The following is a 14,958-nucleotide window of genomic DNA, read 5'->3' on the forward strand; positions in this document are numbered from 1 at the left end:
ACCTGTGTGTGAAAAAGTAAAAAGTAAGGTTTGATCAGCCTATAGACAAGCCGTGGTCCTTTGTGTTTGCCTGTTTTCCCCCATTCTCTCTCTCAGGTGATCACCCTCCCCCAGACCCTGTTCACTGCCCTCCTGGACGGGACAGATTCAAGATGAGGCAAAGGACCAGAGGTGCTAGGAGGCCAGGAGGCTAACAGTCTTTGCAGATCACTGGGCATCAGGGTATGGACTGGATATGGAAAGGTCCACATGGAAGACTCACAGCCCAAACCAGAGAGTTCAGGGTCTCTCATGGAAGCGAAGGAAGCTGCTTTTGGCTCTCTCAAAACTACAAAGTAGATTTGACTTTAAAGAAGTAAGAGTTTATTTAAGACCTATTTAATAACAATGACATTGTATTTTGCGGAGGTGATGGTCCTTTTCCAAGTTAGATGAAGCTTAGCTGTAGGACTGAACTTCTACCCACCCAGCAGTGGCCTGTCTTTCACCAGCCCTATCATGGTACCAGAAGCCAAGTGTAAAATGCCTTCTATTCTCAGCAGGAGCAATGACAAGCATTCCTTTCCCTATTGAGGTGGCTTCAAGATACACCTACTAAAAAACAATTTAATAAGACACAGATTCTTACAGTGTGATATTCTAAGTGTTAAAATGTTGTTTAAACATCCACAAGTAAGCTGGAGACACGAAGAGTCACCTCTGAGCTCTTGTTAGACGAACCAAGCAGAAAGAGAAGCACAGGTGCGGACTGCCATCCATCAGAGGAGTAACACAAACATCATGTTCCATACCAGAACAATAGTGCTCACTCTCTTTGAACTATAAACATCCTAAGATAGCTCAATTCCTAAGCAATAAACAGCTTTTAGCAAATGCAAAAGAATTGGAACTGTCTAGTGCGTGCTCTCAGCAAAATGTAATCAATCCATAGTCAGTAACAGAAAGACAGAAAACCGTCTTAACAATGAAAAACTGGCTGCAACTGGGGTAGGAGTGCACTACTAAACCATTCATATATTAAAGAGAAATTCACGAAAGGGATAAAATACACTGAAATAAATGACAGTCAAAACACAGCATATCAAAATTCCTCTGGGGCAGCCAAGGCAGAACTGAGAGGGAAACTGACAGCAACACATCGATCCTGTATTACAAAAGAATGAAATTCCTAGTAATCTGAGACACTGATTTAAGAAAAAGGAGTAAAATAAACCCAAAGTAATCCTACAAAAGCAGAAATCAATGCAGCAACAAACACCAAAAAGCTAAGAAAGTCAGAGGAACAAAGAAGGATTGCCTCTGATATAAGACTTTGAGTTGTAAAGCAATAAGGACATGAGGGGAAAAAAAAAAGAAAGACACAGACTAGCACTGTCAGACGTGAACTGGCCAGCATGGCTGCCGACTGGCTGTCTATCTGCAGAGTAAGGAATGCTTCACACAGCTCCATTTACGTAACTTTGTGTTCCACAGCACCCGTTCTCCAAAGGAACAAACCACTGAAACCCAACGAATATGAAGTCCATAGTTTGAATTTCTATACAACTACCAAGGAAGTGCAGTTCAGAGCTTCACGCGTCTCACAGAATAAAGATCCAGGCTTCCAGGTCTTTACTGGTGAATTCTATGGATCCTATGCCACCTCGAGAAAACAGGAGACAAAGCTGCTTCTTGAAGCCAGACTTATCTTCACACCAAAGCCAAATCACCACGCAAGGACAGCAAACACTCCCATCATGAACATGAGGTACAGTATAGCTAGATGAATCCAGCAGTATGAAAAAGTGGGCTTTCTGCTAGCGGTTTAAGATTGTTCATTACTCAAGAGTTAATTTCTCCTTCTTAGCAGAACTTCCAGGCCAGTGTCAGAACCCTTAGGAGCTAGACTCAGGCCTCCACCTCAACTACTCAGAGACTCTAAGCTCATAAATTATAGGAATTTAATTTGGTTCCCCTCAATTTCCTCTCCAAACTGAGAGGTTTTATATATATATTAATGGTAAATATATAATATACATATTATACATAATAAATACATAACAAATATGATAAGTACAAAATAAATATGTGCTATAATGATAAATACTGGTCCCCAAGGCTTGGTTACTCCCAGGAATGAATCCACACATACAATGTGGCCTTGCTCCCTAATTTAAAACAATTGGTTAAATAAAGTTGGTGACTGCCAATAACTGGAAAGAAGAGACATAGGTGGCATTTGACGTTGCTGGGCTTAAGGTCTCAGGAGACCGTGAGGAGAGAAAAGAAGGTGAAGAGAAGTGAAGACACCATGGGGTAAGAATCTTAATTAAAGTCATGGCCATAGGACTGGGCAATCAGAGCTAAGAGCAGTCCAGATGGAACTAACTTAGGGTTATCAATAGGAAAGTAGATTCTAATAGCACAGAGGGGAAATATCTGCCCAGTTTTAGGGCTGATGATAGATTGTTATAAGTTAAAGGTCCAGTGTGTCTTTTATTCGGGAACTGAACGAATACTCAAAGGTGGGGCAGAAACCCTGGATTGAGATTAAAGTTATTCAGCAACATGGATTCTTCACAACCACGTTACTTCTGTGATCTGTGAACATGCATCTTTAACACCTTCTTCCCAGAACCCACCTGACTTGAGTTTCCTCTCTACTTAAAAAGCGATTATAGGAGTGAAGAGATGGCTCAGCAGTTAAGAGCACTGACTGCTCTTCCAGAGGTCATGAGTTCAAATCCCAGCAACCACATGGTGGCTCACAACCATCCGTGATGGGATCTGATGCCCTCGTATGGGGTGTCTGAAGACAGCTACAGTGTACTTATATAATAATAATAATAATAATAGTAATAACAATAACAATAACGAGCAGTGATTATAGCATGTGATTTTCCTTGGCCATTGGTTCTTAGAGGGAAGCAAAGTGTGTTACTGCAGGTCACAATATTTCAAAGTCTATGCCTCATTTGCTGGTCTATGGCCCACTGATTTCAGACCCCACCGGTGAATTTGCCTTGCCTCCTGTTGCCTAGACCCAGTTGCAGAGATATGAGCTGGTGTGATGCCTTTGCCTTCCTGGTGAGCAACAGTGGGAGGCATCACACATGCTCTGCCCCATCAGTGGTGCCAACAGGAAATAAGTTTAGCTGTCTGGAGTCAATGAGACTTTTAGGGTTATCACAAGGACAAACCTACGTTATCCTCTCTAATACTACACAGCCCAACTTCTGAAGCTTCTCTGGGTTTGAGCCTTACTCGGAGTGATTTAGAGTGACGGATGACGATGGTAGTGGAGACTCTGGAGGATGAGTGTGTTTGATTTATGAAGAGTGATTTTTAATATACGACAGCTATAAGCGTGTTTATGACTTCACTTGGTCACTGTGATTTAGAGATTTTCATGTGTTCACAATTTTCCAATTTCAAGCCCGAGAACTGACAACATTAGGTTGTTTTAGAAATATGGCCTTAGATTGATAGTCTACAAATCTGGAGTGAGAACCTATTTTGCAATTCAGTGGTTGCTGAATTAGACCTGAAGGGAAGAATTCAAGAAAAAGGCTCATAAGATAAAAGTCATGACTTTTGAGGATTGTACAGGTTGGGATAATGTGTAAAAAAAATAAATACATGAAATAAAAGACAGCAAGACTGTTAACAAAAATTCATTGCTAACAAAAAGGATTGGTATATAATGGGGACATCCAAAAAGTCCAGAGATAAGTTATCAATCAAAGAAATGGGGGCAAGCAAAGATGGATAAACTGATACAGTCCCTTAAGTTGTCTGACTTGCTGAGTCAGAACTGGAAGGTTCTTCCACACTTTTCTGAGAGCCAAAGACAATCTCCAGGATGTCTGACTGATGTCATCTTGAATAAATTCAATGTGAAGTCCCAAGTGTTCTCTTCAAGCAAAGTCCTATCTACCACTCCTGCCATTTCTAGTACAACTACTTTGTCCTTTGTCTCTGGTTCACAAATTACTCTGCGGGAGACTTGATGCAAGGGGGTAGGGAGAGTTGGGGACAGATATCCAGGGGGTCCCTAGCTTCTCAGAGGAGAATGGGAAAGGGAATGAAGAGACTCTGGGAAGGGGGACTGGGAAGAGGGATAGCGTTTGGGATATAAATAAATTAATAAATTAATTAAAAAATAAAGACCACAATAACAGCAACAACAAAAAAAGACCTCTGCTAAGGTTTAGAATAACAGCAATGGCAGCAGAAAGCCCATCCTGCCTCTAGCCACCTCCTGTGCAGAAGAAGGGAAGATAACACTAAGTGCCAGAGCCAGATCAGGGTTGTGATTTGTCTCATAAGAGGAGTCATGTGCTTCTTCTTCCATCATTTTTTCATTGTGAACAATATGTATTGATATTGAGAAGTAACATGGTAAAGCATGAAAAATTATCATTTTTATTAATCTTGGAAAGCATTCAGGAGCAACAAGGCAGGACAGGGTTAGGGCTGAAGATGTCAAGTTTACACAGTGAGCAAGGTCAGACGACACATGAATACAATTAGAGAATACTAATAGACCCTTGAAAGCTCAAATACAAATGGACTTTCCTACCTCAAAGGCATCATCTTCATTATGGATTCTTCATTCCTAGTGAGGATTTAAAATTTGACCAAAAAAAAAAAATTCCACGGGTGTCTTAATTAGGGTTTCCATTGCTATGAAGAGACACCATGACAGGACAATTCTTATAAAGAACAACATTTAATTAGGGCTGGCTTACAGGTTCAGAGGTTCAGTCCATTATCATCAAGCCGGGAGCATGGCAGCATCCAGGCAGACATGATGCCTGGGAGGAACTGAGAGTTCTACATCTTAATCTGAAGGCAAATGGAGAGGACTGTCTCTGAGTAGCTACTCGGAGAAGGGTCTCAAAGCCCACTCCCAAAAGTGACACACTTCCTCCAACAAGGCTGATTAATCGTGTCACTCCCTGGGCCAAGCATATTCAAACCACCACAGAGAGGATTAGACAATGCCTAATATGTTATTGATGTCTTACAAATCCCAAAAGAGTTTCCATGGAACAATCTAGCCATTCTAGCAAAAGCATTATCAGTTGTTTTTTTTTTTTTAACAAACTTTCAGACATGTATAAAGTTTGGTGACATGTCCTTCTGTCCATACTGGCATGTTATGAACATCCTGGATCTTGCAGCACATCTAGATCACCTGTGCAGGAAGGCTTAGGATGAGAAACAGAAAGACATAAGCCTTCCTGTCACCTTATTATGAGGAGACACAAACCCAGTTGACCTTTGTCATTGTTTAAATAGAAATAACCCCAATAAGATTTTGTTGAATGCTTCTTCCCTAACCTGTGGCATTTGGGTGCAGACTATTGAACTTATAGAAGATGAGACCCGACTGGTGGAAGGAGGTCACCATGTGAAGTCTTTGAGAGTAATATGAATCCCTGGTTCTGGTCACTGCTGCCTGACCTACCATGATGTGAACAGCCTTAGACTCATATTTTCACCACCACCACACACAGCCATTTGCCATGCTTCCACATTCCAATGAACCAAAACCATGTATAAAAATGAAATGATTCCTACTGATGGTCTAGAGCTGTACTCAAAGACGGGTGCCTTGCCCAGCCATCATCAGAGAGGCTTCATCCAGCAGCTGACGGGAGCAGATGCAGCGACCTGCAGCCAAGCATCGGTGGAGCTCACATTCCCTCCACTTGGAAAGGCGTGCTGCCATGCCTTCCTCAGATTGAAGAACAGAACTTGCTCTAGACTGTGAGTCAATACAACTCTTTAAGTAGTTTTTCTAGGAGTTTGGTCACAGTAGTGAAAAACTGACATAGCACTATAATCGACCCTTCCGTTTAAAGATATTAAACAATATACTATAGCTAAACTGAGAGGTGGTTCAGCATGCAACAGTTTTTCCCAGTTGATTGGGTGCTGGTCATCCTACCAGGGTCACTTCTCACACCAGAGAGTCCACACTGGAACTCTTCTGCCCTGCAAGAACACTTAGGCAAATTAATCTATAGGGGACATTCCCGTACCAGGGACCAGACCTGCCTCACACTTGATCTTGAGCATTCCAGCCTCAAGTCTATAAGAAATAGATTTCTCATATTTAAGAACTGACCTTTAAATCTATGACCTGTTTGAAGGAGAGTGGGAGGGGATATACCGGAAGATTTGGAGGGAGGAAATGCCAAGGAGAAATATCATAATCTCATAAATAAAATAAAAACATGTATACTGGAAAAAAAGAATCACCCACTTTGAGATGTTTTGTTAGAGTCATTTGTTCCTTAGTTATCTGTGACTAAGTCACTTACAAATAAGGATACCCGTAGGTCTCAGAATTAGTGGTTCCAGTAGATCACACATCCAAGGGTAGCAAAGGGCATGTGGAGTGAAGCCTGGGCTCACTGATGCCACAGACTTTCTAGTAACACGCACATCAACAGGACAGATAGCAACAATGAACCTAGCAAAGGGCTGAAAATGCTGAAATGAGCCTGAGGTTCCATGAGAACATTCTCTTTGGGATGGATTTCTACATCTGTGTCAAGGTCTTGGCTCCACTGAGGAAGACAGCCTTGAATGTTTACTCCTTCTTTTCAAATCAAACATTTATCTTGAGAGGCACATTTTACTGCTCATTTTTCATAATTACATTTGGTACTTGATGGTGTTAAACACCCTTTAAACAACATCTCTCCTGCGAACGGGATTTGCATTCTGACTTCTATTAAGTTCTACTGTTTGCATGAAATGAGTCTAAAATCCTCAGAGCAAAGATTAAATTAGTCTCTTAAATTTCTAAGGCAACATCTGTGATCAAACACTAAGGAATAAATCATCTCTCCATGACATCTCATAGAGAACAGCAATGTTCTGTAAAGTTTATTGATGTTGCTGTTCATAGCGTCGATACTGAGCCTAGACTGTGACAGCCACCTCGCTGTCTCTGTGTGTCTTTTTTTTTCCACTCAAAATGCATATAATCCATTACTATAAATCAGGATGGTAACTTTAACAAAATGTCCAGTAGTAAGGTTTTCACGGCTATAGAGTTTTACAAAAAGAAATCTTAAAGTTTTGAGATCAGGGCAAAAATAAAAATTTTATAGGAGAACTCAAGCTGTGTTATTACAGTTTTGGAAAATAGAGCATGCATTGATGAAAAGGTCAGGTTGAGCATGTTAAACTAAAGACGGATGCAATGTTCCTTCTCACCACTCACTCCAAATGCATGTTTTCTTAATAGACACCTAATGTTGACCTTTTCCAGTATCTAGGCACAGAGAGTGTGACAGTTAGGTTTTCCCGAGGACAGTGAGGCTGGAGAGGGGTGCTTCAGTGCTCACCTCTGCCTTGTCCGTTTTTCAGTTTACAATCATATATAACTTTTAAAAGATTTATTTTATTTTTAATGGATATGTGTAGAGGGGTGGGGGGTGGAGGGCTGATGGGGTGGAGGAGTGATAGGTGGAGGAGTGGAGGGGTGGATGGATGGAAAGGTGAAGAGGTGAAGGGTGGAGGGAGGGGTGGAGGGGTTGAGGGTTGAGGGTCGAGCGTAGAGAGTGGAAGGGAGGAAGGGTGGAAGGAATGTGTGCCAAGAAGTTCAGGAACCTGCAGAAGCCAAAGAGGGCTAGATCTTCTCCATCAACATATATATAACTTTTTAATAATTTGAAAATAAAGCTCTGTGTGTGTGCGTGTGTGTGTATGTGTGTGCATGTATGTGCATGTGTGTGTGTGTTTATGCATGTGGAGGCCAGAAGTCAATGACAATCACTCTCTACCTTGCTTTTTGAAGTGGGCTGTTTTCTTCTCTCTGAGACATATAGGGCATTATTGTTTATATATTTTCCCACTGTGCAATAGCACAACACAACTCCTTGCTTGTGTCTAGCCATAATGTAGCACACACAGGGGAACCTCTCCCCACCCTCCTCTGCCCATCTCAGCAGCATCTGGTGAATATCATTTCATCCACAAACTCTGTGGGGCCAACTTTAGGTTGTGTACAAATGAGACCATGAGGTTGTCTGAGTCTGAGTTGTCTTATTGTACTTAATATAGTGTTCTCCAGCCAGGCTGTCACAAAGAACAGGATTCATCCTTTTTGACAGTTGGGCAGTAATTCATTATGATATAAATCACATTTCCTTTTCCTCTCTCATCGCTTGTTGAATTTAGTTTTTACTTCTAGAATGAATAATGGTGCAATAGATGTGGGAACACAGACATGCTGATTTCATTATCTTTGGATTTGTGTGCAAAAGTGTTATTAATAAATCATAACATATTCTTTACTAATTTAAAAGATTAACATTATATACTGTACAATTACTGGCTACAAGATAAAACAAACAAACAAAATCCCACACCTGACAATACCTCAGCTTCAGGTATTTATTGACCACACAATTCCAAGTTACTCGTGGGTCAACGGTGAAGTCACAGGAAACATCAAGATAGTTTAATTAATCACAGTAATATGGAACATTAGCTGTTTTATGTCTTTAGAACAGAGCTTAGAATGAAAGCTCAATTCTTACTTTCTTAAGTGAGGGAAAAACAAAATATCCAGAGAAGCAGGGCAAGATATGACTTAGGAGTCCAGACGAAAGAGAAAATTGAAAACCAAGCACACAGATGGAAAAAAAAAAAGGAAACAGAAGAGCAGAAAACACATAAAGAAAAGTCAGCTGCATGTAACCTGGTCTGGGGTGTAACAGGGAGTACGGTTGGTCGGCACCACCCCATACAAGAAGTGGAACAGCTGAAAAGACTAAAGACCCTATGGTAACTCTTCTCAGATCCACCACAGAAGAGAGGTCACAAGGACATTTCTGTATCCTGAAGTGGAGAAAGATATTTATGTATACATGAAGAAAATATACCAGAAACAGGGGGACCTTCCGGAGGGTCCAGGACCAAGTTAGAAATAGCTACACAGTAGCTGAGAGGAGAGTGAAGTGAGTGAGCCTGAGAGATAGAAATCCCAGAGGGACCCAGGTCGGGAACATAGTGGGGTGGTGGCACAATGCAGTGTCACTTCCTGGAGCCACATTACTAGTGCCGATTTAGGGAAATGTTCACTTAACCTCTGCAGAGGAAGGTGACAGGTTATTTATTATTTAACAAGCCCAACTCCAAAGATACCCTTGGTCCAACAGAACCTTATCTGCGATTTTATTAGGTGCCAATAAAGGCATCAAACAATTAGCCTGGCAAAGGGAGATTTCCAGCTCTAACCCGGTCAGCCCTCCTGGGCCACAGTAGGGGGAAAGCCATTTGAGAAGCGGCAGTAAAGCTCACAGCCCAACTCTGAAGCTAAGCAAGAGATGCAGATACTGAAACCCAAGACAGAGACATATGCCTTTCATTTGTTATCTAGACAGCGTCTCTTCCGTTTTCCTCATCCACAGGGTCCCATTTTGCTAGACCCCTCCCGCCCCGCTCCCTGTACAGCCTGGATGATTTGTCTGGAGCAAATTCCACTCTTTCTTTTTCCTGCCTACCCACTAAGTGTCTTCCCATACACCAGTGTGTTAACTCAGTATCATCTCTAGCTTCGATATGGCCCGTTGGCATGCAAACAAGCCAGAGTCAGCTCATCTCTGGTGTAGCAATGAGCCACAGAGTGGAAACAGCAAAGCCTCAAACAATGAAACAGGTAAGAAACTTTTCTTTCTCCCAGGAACTTTCCTCATGTGATGGAGTGTGAATGAATGCCAGAAGCCTAGGTCCTAGCAGCTTCTGCCTTCAGGGACACAGCCCTAACAAGACCCGAGCTGTGGATTAGACGGCCTGGAAGGGGAGACAGAGCCTGGCTCTCCCACAACCCCACAGAGCAGGAGCAGTCGTTGACACCAAAGCCAGCAACTTGTTGGACCACTAGAATACGGACAATGGACTTCCCCATTGTTCAAAGCGCGGCAGCTGTCAGTAGCTGAAAATACCACGGAGAAGTCACTAAAGAAAGAAACGGGCTTGTACTGGCTGGTTTTATGTGTCAATTTGACACAAGCTGAAATTATCATAGAGAAAGAAGCCTCCCTTGAGGAAATGCCTCCATGAGATCCAGCTGGAAGACATTTTCTCAATTAGTGATCAAGGGGGGAGGGCTCATTGTGGGTGGTGTCATCCCTGGGCTGGTAGTCCTGGATTCTATAAGAAAGCAAGTTGAGCAAGCCAGGGGAAGCAAGCCAGTAAGTAACATCCCTTCATGATCTCTACATCAGCTCCTGCTTCCTGCCCTACTTGAGTTCCAGTCCTGACTTCCTTTGGTGATGAACAGCAATATGGAAGTGTAAGCTGAATAAACCCTTTCCTCCCCTACTTGCTTCTTGGTCATGATGTTTTGTGCAGGAATAGAAACCCTGACTAAGACAGGGGTGTTTATGATTAAATGGACCATGCATCACTAAGGAGACTGGTCCAGTGGACCACTAGGTCTGAGAAGTTTATATAAGTGAGACCAGCTCACCTTTCAACAGAAGACAAATTGGCTATTACGTCTTCCTGGGCTTTGGTTTATCCTCAGTTTTATCACTCAATTTATTAAGGATAAAATTTATGAGACGCAATGAATATGTAAATGACAGGCCATACCTGTACAAAGTCAATTATAAATAAGTTTATCATACTCCCAGCTGGGTCTGATTCATGACAAGGAAACAAATTATGCTGGGATGATATATCAGTCTCCAGTTCCTTAGTGGAGTTAAAACAGCCAGAGCAGTGTTTTAAAGCATACTCCATTTGGATGTCAGTTGAAGAATGCCCTCTAGAAGTAAAGGAAAGAGAAATGCCTTTGATAGATTGCAGGCTCACTTTAAGCTGCATGTAGCAAGTTCCTTCATGTGGATGTTTATAACCACACATAGAGCTGTGCTGATTCAAGTCAGGTCAGGGTTCCATGAGTCTTATGCACATCTTAAAGACTACAGTGAAAACGCTACACATGGACGGAGTGGTTGTTATAACGTTGGCTTCATAGGCTTCTTTGAAGCAATTGGCTCAAATAAAGCAACTCACAGCGTCTCTCTCAGGGATTTATATCCTGAGCAACTGACACCAGGTAGAGGGAGAGGTTGGTTTCCATGTTATCCCTATGGGTAGAAGTTAGACCTTCTCTCTATCACTATCTGCTAATGTCCAGCCTGCCCCCACGCCTGTTCAGTCCTAAAGCCTTGACTCCACCCCTTCCTCTCAAAAGACCATTCTTAGGTTGACACAGCTACAGTATTTTCCTGTAGACTACTTTACTATGGAGAGAGGGAGGGAGGGAGGGAAAATGGGAGGGAAGGAAAGAGGAGGAGGAGGAGGAAAAGTAGCAGCAGGAGCAGCAGCAGGAGAAGGAAGAGGAAGAGGAGGAGGAGAAAGAGGAGGAAGAAGAGGAGGGGGAAGGGAGGAGGAGGAGGAAAAGGAGGGGGAAGGGCTAGAAGAGGAGAGAGAGGGGGCGGAGAAAAAGGAGGGGAAGAAGGGAGAGGAGGAGGGAAAGGGAGGAGGAGGAGAGGAGGGAAAGGAAGAGGGGAGGAGAGGAGGGGGAGGAGAAGGGGGAGGAGGAGGGGAGGAAGAAAAGGGAGGGAGAGGGACAGGAAGAGGAAAGAGAGGAGGAAGAGGGGAAGGGGAGGGGGAAGAAGAAGAGGGGAAGAGAGGGAGGAGGAGGAAGAGGAGGAGGAGGAGGAAGAGGAGGAGAAAGAGGAGGAGAGGAGGAGAGGAGGAGGAGGAGGAGAAAGAAGAAGAAGAAGAAGAAGAAGAAGAAGAAGAAGAAGAAGAAGAAGAGAGTTCATTTTTATTTATGAGGAGGGTCACAGGTAGGTAAATTGACCTTTATACTTCGAAGTGAGTCATTGTCTTCTTCCCTAGAACTCCCACAGCTCAGTTACCTTTGTAAAATTTCTTGAAGATGTCAGTCATGTTCTAGAGCACAGCAGAGAGATTTGAACCTATGGCTTTTGGGACAGCCAGAGCCAAGTCTGTATTTCAGCCTTTGTCCTTGCATTCTGCATGTCTCTGATTCTCAGCTCTTCAAAAGGAATAGAGCTGTGGCTCTGGCTCGGGCACAGGGCACTTGCTTAGCATATGTGAGTCCCAGTATAACCTTCAGTACTGAAAAAAGTACATATTACTTAACTTGCACATCATTGAAAGGATGGAAGAAGCCGGAGGCGCAGACAACCCATAAATGTGACACGTAAACCGGTAGCTATTGTCATTATAACCACCGCCATCGTCACAATTATCGTCATCGCCGTTATCATCATCATCGCCGGCATCCGCAAAGTGCCTCCGCACTCCGATGCTGACACACACCCGCAGCAGAGGGGCTAACCTCACATCTCCTTAGAGCAGAAAATGCAGCCGTAGAAGCTCCCATGCCGGAGCTGAATTTATTTAAGAAATCTTGACTCATGAACTGCAGTGTGAAAATGGAAGGAAGCATCAGGGGAATCCTTAAACACAGCAATGAGCATCAGTTGAAAATTCAGTCTAGTTCCACACAAAAGGATCAGCTTAACCTCCTGATGATCTGTGAGAGTTAAATTATGAAAATACTTCAGTATTTTTTACATATCAATTGTATTTTTAATTAAAACATAATTACATTATTTCCCCTTCCTATTTTTTCCCTCCGACTACTACCATGTCCCCTTCCTCCAACCTCTCCCATGGCTTCATTTTCTTTTGTTACTATTGTTATATTTGTATAAATTCAGCCTGATGAGTCTACTTAGTGTTGGTTGTGTGCATATGATTTCAGGATGGTATTAGATAGCCAGTTTGGGGCTCATCCCTGGGAGAGGCTAATTCTTCTCTCAGTGGTCATTAGTTGTCTGTCGTTCTTTGTTTTGGCCCTGTTAGCTTCCCCCAGTCTATGTTAGTTAGAATATCCATTGATGTCATCATTGTCCAGGTCTTGCTTAAACAGCCATGTTGAAGAGACTTCATAGGTGTAGCCTCTCTGACATTTCTTTTTTTTTAAGTATTTATTTATTTATTTTACATACGTGAGTACACTGTAGCTGTCTTCAGTCACACCAGAAGAGGGCATTAGATCCCATTACAGATGGTTGTGAGCCACCATGGGGTTGCTGAGAATTGAACTCAGGACCTCTGGAAGAGCAGTCAGTGCTTTTAACCCCTGAGGCATCTTTCCAGCCCCCTCTCTGACATTTCTAAGAGACAAAATCACACAGCAGACTTCCTGGTCTTCTCTCTCCTACAATCTTCCCATCCTCTCTTCTGTGATGTGTCCCGAGCCTTGGGTGCAGCAGTTGAGTTGTAGATGTGTTGGTTGAAGCTGGATACCCCACAATTAGTTGTCCACTAATCTGGGAGCTTCAAGTTCAAGCTGAGTATTCCAGTATGGTCAGGTTCTAATGAAAGCTCTATCTTAGTCTGGAGTCTGCAGATTTCAAGTTGATTTTTATGTGGTAGGAAGACAGTGTAACACCAATGACTCACTAAGATTTCTTGAGTCAATTTGTCCTGCCTACATTGGGGAAAATATGAGTAGAAACATCAAGAACAGAGAAGAAGCCCAAAGCATCTGTGCCCATTTGTGAGACAATTTTATCCTATGAGTGGCTTCCTTAGTGAAAGAGAGTCCTGATCCCCCCAGGTGATGCAGAAGTCCAGGTGGACAGGAGAACTGGAGGAAGGTCTGAGACTGCGGGATTGGCCATGTGATTCTTTCAGGTTTGCAGAATTGAAAGATACATAAATAGTCCGGAGAAGTGATCTGGGGAGTAAGAAGAATCAGAGCACAGAGCTGCTGACTCCACTTCCTTGAGATGTGTAGGAAGAGGCCCATGGTAGCTCCACCCTGCACCAACATCTGGCAAAGCACTTCCTTCTTCAACTTAACCTTGGCCAACACAAGCCTATCTTCATTTCATATATTCTTTTTTTTTTTTTTTTTTTTACTTTTATCTGCATTTATTTTATGCTGAATTTATTCCCGTGCCATGAGCTTCTGTTTCTTCAGGGATATCTTTTTCTTCTGTGCAACCTCCTCTTCTGCCTTTGGAACAATTTGATCCTTCTCAGTGAGGATCATCTCAATGTGGCAGGGGGAGCTCATGTACGGGTTAATCCGGCCATGAGCTCTGTAAGTTCGTCGGCGCATCTTAGGTGCCTTGTTCACCTGGATGTGTTCAATGATTAATGCGTCTACGTCTAAACCCTTAAGTTCAGCATTACTCTCTGCATTTTTAAGCATGTGCAGCAAAAACTCTGCACTCTTCTTTGGCCACCGTCCCTGTGTCCAGCCCCATTGTTTGGCCTGGGCGCACCTACCAACTCCACCATTATACCGACGGAATGGCACACATTGATTTTTTGAAGTGACATCCTTCAGGTACTTGGTAGCTTTGCGGATGTGCATGCCCTTGATGGCCTGGGCAGTTTCCCGGGTGTTCTTAAAGTGAACGCGAAGGTTTGAACCTCGTGATTTACAAGATTTTGTGGGATTTTCCGGGTCAAGAGAGTAGCGAACCATCTTGACGAGTCACCTTTCGCCGCTTACAGGAAGAGGGAGCACGAAGGCTATTGGGAGAATTCTTGAGACCACCCATTTCATATATTCTTTATTGTGTGAAAGGAACAAATAGACAGTATGTAAAAAAAAACCTGTATACAATGGAAAAACAAATGATGCAGTTTGACAATACTTTGACAGTTATTACAGAGCTAATAAATTTATTGATCCATCAGAAGCACATAATTATAGAAAAGTTCATTCCTTAGTGAGAATTATCATTATTCACAGAGTTGTGCGTGTTCAAAACAAGATTTGAAAAACCAAGAATGTCATGGTTTGTTCAAGCCAAGCTGACTTGCTCTGGCTTAAAGTAGAGCAATCTAAATCTGGGTCATCATTCAGATACTACCGACTAAAATTGACAAACAAGTCTTTCAACTAGTTACATTGCTCTGAGTAGATACTCAAAATTAATCCCT

General features: G+C 42.7%; 1 pseudogene; it reads right to left on the bottom strand.

Annotated features, from left to right (window-relative positions):
• Nucleotides 1-13,916: 13,916 nt before the first annotated feature.
• LOC114636953 lies at nt 13,917-14,557 on the bottom strand (annotated as a pseudogene).
• Nucleotides 14,558-14,958: the final 401 nt, after the last annotated feature.

The sequence above is a fragment of the Grammomys surdaster genome, unplaced genomic scaffold (genome assembly GCF_004785775.1).
Source record: "Grammomys surdaster isolate TR1022 unplaced genomic scaffold, NIH_TR_1.0 125089, whole genome shotgun sequence".
In the NCBI taxonomy this organism is placed as follows: domain Eukaryota; kingdom Metazoa; phylum Chordata; class Mammalia; order Rodentia; family Muridae; genus Grammomys; species Grammomys surdaster.